At 39.5% G+C, this 6,071-nt stretch overlaps 1 pseudogene; it reads right to left on the minus strand.

Annotated features, from left to right (window-relative positions):
• Positions 1-878: 878 nt before the first annotated feature.
• On the minus strand, positions 879-997 carry LOC111739673 (annotated as a pseudogene).
• Between the last annotated feature and the right edge of the window lie 5,074 nt (positions 998-6,071).

The following is a 6,071-nucleotide window of genomic DNA, read 5'->3' on the forward strand; positions in this document are numbered from 1 at the left end:
TATTATTATTATTATTATTATTATTATTATTATTATTGTTTTATTTTTATTTTTTTGCTAGAGGATGCCTGGCTGACTTTTTGTTTCAAGTCAACACCTGTTACCTTCCAGCCATTCTCCTGGGGTCCCTAGGATAAGCTCAAGCCTCGCCTGTCCTGCCGCCAAGGACAACGGTCCCCTCACGCAGAGCTCACGTTAAACGTTACTCCCGCAGAGAGGTCCTGGGTGGCTGGCCTCGGTCCCCATCGCAATCCTTGATGGGGACGCCCCTTCGCTTTCTCCGTAGCACTCAGTGTGATTGCTTCATGCACCGCGCTCACCCGTCTGTCGACCGTTTCTAGTCTAGTGCAGGCCATATGTTCCGTGAAGGCAGAGGCCGCCTCTGACTTGTGCCCTGCATTTGCCTTAGCACGTGGCATGACAGAGACACTCCGTTGATGTCTGTGGAATGAATGAGCAACACAGAGCTTCGTTAAAGTTCCACGCTCTGCTAATAACGATGATTAATTTTTGTTTCCACCACCAAGCGTTAGTTGATAAAACTTTTCCTACTTATCGAGCTTGAGAACTCTTTGGACTTTGATTTCTTACCCAAGTTTTAGGGGCAGAAGCAAGAGCAAGATAAAGTGCAATGCTTTACATAGTTGCATAGTAGTCCCCGCTGTATGCACCTCCTCTTAAAATCTTTATCTGACAACGGCAAAATGAAGACGATGGCTCTATTCCCAGGGGCCCTTCTATTCTCTTAGATATCACCCGTTCCGTTCAGAATCTCACCTTCGCTTCTATGCCACGTTATAAAAAGATTAGCGAGACATAGCTCTTGTGGATGATATCGACGTTTTTTAAAAAAATTTTCATTTATTTATTATTATTTATGCCTACAGCACCTGGTCTTCCTAGGTGGTCTCCCATCCAAGTACTAACCAGGACCGACCCTGCTTAGCTTCCGAGATCAGCCGGGATGGGGCTTGTTCAGGGTGGCATGGCCGTAAACGACATAAACGTTTTAAAATTATTCTGTGGAAAAATAAAGTGGAAAGATATTGGGACATCAAAATATTAACAATGCAAAACAACAATGAGATACCACTACGTACCTATTTATAATGGTGAAAGTCTAAAACACCCACCCACCACACCCTGGGAGGATGTGGGACAACAGCAACCTTGTTCACGGCTGGTAGAGACGCAGAAGCCCTCTTTGGAAAACAGTTTGGCAGTTTCTTACAAAACTCAAGTACTAATAGGATCCAGCAATCGTGCTCCTTGGTATTTACCCAAATGAATTGAAAACATATGTCCACACAAAAACCTGCACGTGGATATTTACAGCAGTGGTATCCACACTTGCTAAAACTTGGAACGACCAAGACGTCCTTCATCGTTAGGTGAATGGATAAACTGAGGTGCGTCGGACGTGACAACATCATTTGGCGGTAGAAATAAATGAGCTGTTGAGTCAGAGAAGACGTGGAAGAAACTTAAATGCTTTTACTGCTTAGTGGAAGAAGCCACCCTGAAAAGGCTATCTGACGTATGATCCCAACTATACGACATTCTGAAACACACAAAACTATGGACACGGTAAAAACGTCAGTTGTTGCTACGAGTTGGGGGGGGGCGGGCACAGAGGGGGGTGAGTAGGTGGGACGCAGAAGATTTTTAAGGCAACGAGACTGTCCTGAGTGATACTGTGATGGTGGCTCCATATCACTATACATGTGTCAAAACCCATAGAATGCACGACACCCAGAGTGAGCAGTAAGGTAAGCCACGGACTTTGTGTGAGTTTGCTGGGCCAGCATAGGTTTGTCCGTTGTCACAAACGCACCACTCTGCTGCAGGATGTAGTAAGCCGTGCGTGGGGCCGGGGTACACGTGGGAACACTTTGTACTTTCTGTTCAATTTTGCTGCAAACCTAAAAGTGCTCTAAAAAATAAGATCTATTGGAAAAAATGTTGACAATAGTCATCCTTGGATGCAAGGATTATTGGTATTTTTTTTCCTTTGTACTTTTTAGGTTTTCCGAGGGTTTTTTTTGAGGGGGGCACTGAGGGGTCACTGAGTGGATTTATAACCTGTGAACGTAGAAAAATATTGAGAAAGATAAGTAGGCTAAATTCAAAACCATTAAACCTGCTTTATTTTAATCTCTTAGAGAGTAGCTACCCGGTACAAAAACTCAAAAAAAAAAAAAAAAGTTGACAATATGAGAAACGTTTAAATAGGCAAAAATTAAACCTTAAATCATTATTTTCAGCTTTTTTTTTTTTTTTTTAAAGACCATATAATGTAATTGCCGGAAAGGACCTTCCATAATCAACTAATATAACTTTTTCTTTTAAAATTTGCCTCTACTTTCCACTGAATACCTCTGAAGCTTAGAAGGCGCGTGGGTGGGCACAGCTGCCTGGGAGAGAAAACGAGGAACACGGTGGGTCCCCAGACTCCAACATGGACCAGGGACAAAGAGCGGAGAGCAGTCTTTGTTGAGAACACAGTGGCAAACCCATTTTGTCATTTAATAAACAAGCCACGGCACTGAGAGAAAGGGAACGTTCACAGTAAGCTGGAAAGGTGAGACAGTGTTATTTGGAAGGCACTGGGGCCCCAAGGGATGAGAAGACTCTCAGGGGAGAGAGGGGGCACATTATGGACAATCCTCTCGTTTCACTTAGAGGAAACTGAGGCTCAAAAAGGTGGAGGGTCACAAAGCTAGCGAACGGCAGAATCGGTATCGACATCAACTCTGGACTCATTCTCCAAATCATCACATTGCTTTTCCGGAGACAGTCCAGTTGCAGAAAGCATGCAGCATGCTGCTGGGAAGGAATGACTATTTCATGCATTTATGGTGAATGGCAACGTAAATCCCTGCTTTTTATTTTTTTTATTTTTATTTTTTTTAAATTTTTTTTCCAACCTATAGTTAATTCCGGATGACTCTCAGTTTCCGATATCATCGTGTGTTTTTACTTGTTTTAGAACTTGAATTTATCTGTGATTTGTTTTCTCATAGAAGCATGTTTTTCAAACCACAGTTTGTAAGCCACGAAATCAGTTTGGTGGGTTGGAACCAGTGTAGGAACAACAACAACACAGTAGAAAACAACAGTAGAAGAAAACACTATAGACCAGATTTAGGCAGACTAGAATAGAAAATATTAAAATCCACCTAAGGTAGTAAAAGAAATAATTCTACAATGGAATTGTTTTTGAGTTATGTAATGATGCATGGAGCTGGGTTTGTCCTGCATGTCCACGTGTAATATAGCTCTTAGTGATTGTCATGGTCAAAAAAACTTGATAAGCCACTGCTCTAGAATGTATAATTTTGTGTGGTTTTAAGTTACCTAAGATGATATGTCTAAGAGGTAAATTTTAGGAATTAGGAGAAGAGTATCCTGGAGAGGAAGCACGATGAGGAAGCATGAAGGATCCTAGGGCCATGCGTCCCTTTCCATTGCTTGCTAACTATGTGACCTTGGATAAGTTCTTTAACCTTTCTTGGCCTCAGTTTCCTCGTCTGTAAAAGTGGGACAGTAATATTAATTACTTCCTAAAGTTGTTAAGAGGGTAATGAGTTATTATTCACAATGAACACAGAACAAATTCCTTCTCCTACAGAAAAGTTTCCTCAGTGCGTCAATGGTTAAAATATCGCATTTTTTTTCTTTTCAATGGCAAAAGTTAAAACACTAGTCTGCATAGCTCTCCAATCCTCAGCCCCAAACAATTGTTTTACCTGAACTCTTAGTCTCCTAGCATTCATACTGAGAGGATGAGATAGATTATACTAAGCTCCTTCCTAAGGAAAAAAATAGACTGATTTGAAGTACATTTCTTCCAAGATGTGACCTGTATATTGCAATTATCATTACTATTGTTTTTTGGATTATACACTAGCTCAGTATTTATGGTAGAGAAATCGATATGCTTCTTTTCCTTATAAAACATTATAAAGAATTTTTCTAATATTCCACTGTCACTTATTAATAATAAAAATAGCTAATATTTTTCAAGGTCTTACCAAGTGTGAAGTGCAAGTTTTATATGTGTATGATCATTTAATCTGCCCTAAAAATCTGTGAGAGTGAAACAATTATCCACATTTTACACAAGTTAAAACTGAAGCTTAGAAAGTTAACACATGTCTAAATTCACCTCACTTGTTGCAGTGGAGCCGGAATTCAAATTTGGGCAGTCAAGCTCCTAAGCTATTTTCACAATAACTGCTACATTGCATCTCGATTACTGGCGAGCTCTTGGTTTCCATAAGTAAAAGTGTACCCAACATTTTAAAAAATGAGATATAATTGACGTGTAACATTATATTATTATTTTTAGGTCCACGATATATTTGATATATGTGTAAATTGGGAAGCAATCACCACAATAAGTCTAGTTAATATTCATCATCACACAGTTACAAATTTTTTTGTGTTGAGAATGTTTAAGATCTCTTTTAGCAACTTCTAACATTTTTATATAACTTTCACAGAAGTTGTTTCTTAAAACAATGCTGCATTACTTTATTTTACAAATGACTAAACTGAGGCTCAGAAAAAAGGTAACTCGCGCAAGGTTTCGAGCAGCCAAACAAGTATTTGAAACACAAGTCTTCTACTCAAGTCTTCATGTTGTCTTCCTGTCACGCTTGGTATGCTTTTATGATTAGTACAGAATAACTCCATGTGTGTGCACATACACATTCTTTTAGTAACGGCTTTATCGAGTTATAATTCCGTCCTATACAATTCACCCACTTTAAGTGAACAATTTGATGGATTTTAGTGTATTCAAAGTTGTCCAACCACTAATCTACTTTCTGTCTCTGTAGATTTGTGTAGTCTGTACAAGTGACGTAAAGGGAATCATACAAGTGTGGTCTTTTGTGTCTGGTTTATTTCGTGTAGCATTATGTCTCCAAGGTTCTTCTATGTTATAGCATGTATCAGGACATGTTATGGCTGAATAATATTTCGTCGTATGGATATACCACGTTTTGTTTATGCATTCATCAGCAAATGGATATCTGGGTTGGTTCTACCTTTTGGAAGTTATAAACAATGCTGTTATGGGCATTCAAATATTTATTTTTAAAAACTTCAATATAAATCGTCGTTAAAAAAAATGACACGTGTTTTTCCCCCAGTTCTAAAGTTTCAGCGACAATTCCCTGTGATATGCAGGCAATCCAGTGAACATTTTCATAGACAAATGGATGTTAACGGAGGAGTACAAAATGTGAACACATATTACTGTAATTCTTCTTCTTTTTTGTTAATAAAATCGCAATAATGTTAGGGAGTTAGCAGTATAGAGCTTCCTCACATTGAACAGCATGTGGCGATCCAGTCTATTATTTAAGTCAATGACAGAGCTTATTTGGGAGTATTTCTACTCACGCCTTCTGACTATAAACAATGAGCCGAAGCTATTCCAATGATAAATGTGGCAACAGAAAAGGGATGGTGTAGGTTTTCACGGACTATTACGATGTTGCATTTGGTAATAGCCGGCGTTTCTGTTGTGAAGATGGTGCCAATATAATGTCGATGTAAAACCGAACTGTGTATTATAAAGTCCTACCAAGATATTTCATTGTATTGAGAACTGAAAAAATTTAGAATTATGAAATATTTGCTAAAATAAGTGATACTATTTTGAGAATGCTGGTTGAAATACTTGTTGGATATTCTTCAACTTAGAATATCTTTATTGTATTTCGCCGCAGGTGGAAGGATTACTCGATTTTTAAAAATTCATCATTAATTAATCTCAATTTCTCCTTGGTCTGTGTGGCGTCTGTAGTGTGTAACGTCAGTCTTTACTGAGACCTTGATGGATGATCACCTTCATCACGAACTTCACGTTCATCATCACCTGGCTGAACGTTCAAGGGGAACATCACACGTCTGTTTATTTGCAGGCAGTGGTGGGGAATGGTGGGATTGAGAAGGCTCATTTATCCATCCATTTCCCAGCGCCATCGCTGTCATCCCGCCAACAGCCGCTAGGGCGGGACGGGCGGCCCGGCTCCTCCTTCCGCGGAGTCCGGGAATCG

The sequence above is a fragment of the Pteropus vampyrus genome, unplaced genomic scaffold (genome assembly GCF_000151845.1).
Source record: "Pteropus vampyrus isolate Shadow unplaced genomic scaffold, Pvam_2.0 Scaffold52, whole genome shotgun sequence".
Lineage (NCBI taxonomy): Eukaryota > Metazoa > Chordata > Mammalia > Chiroptera > Pteropodidae > Pteropus > Pteropus vampyrus.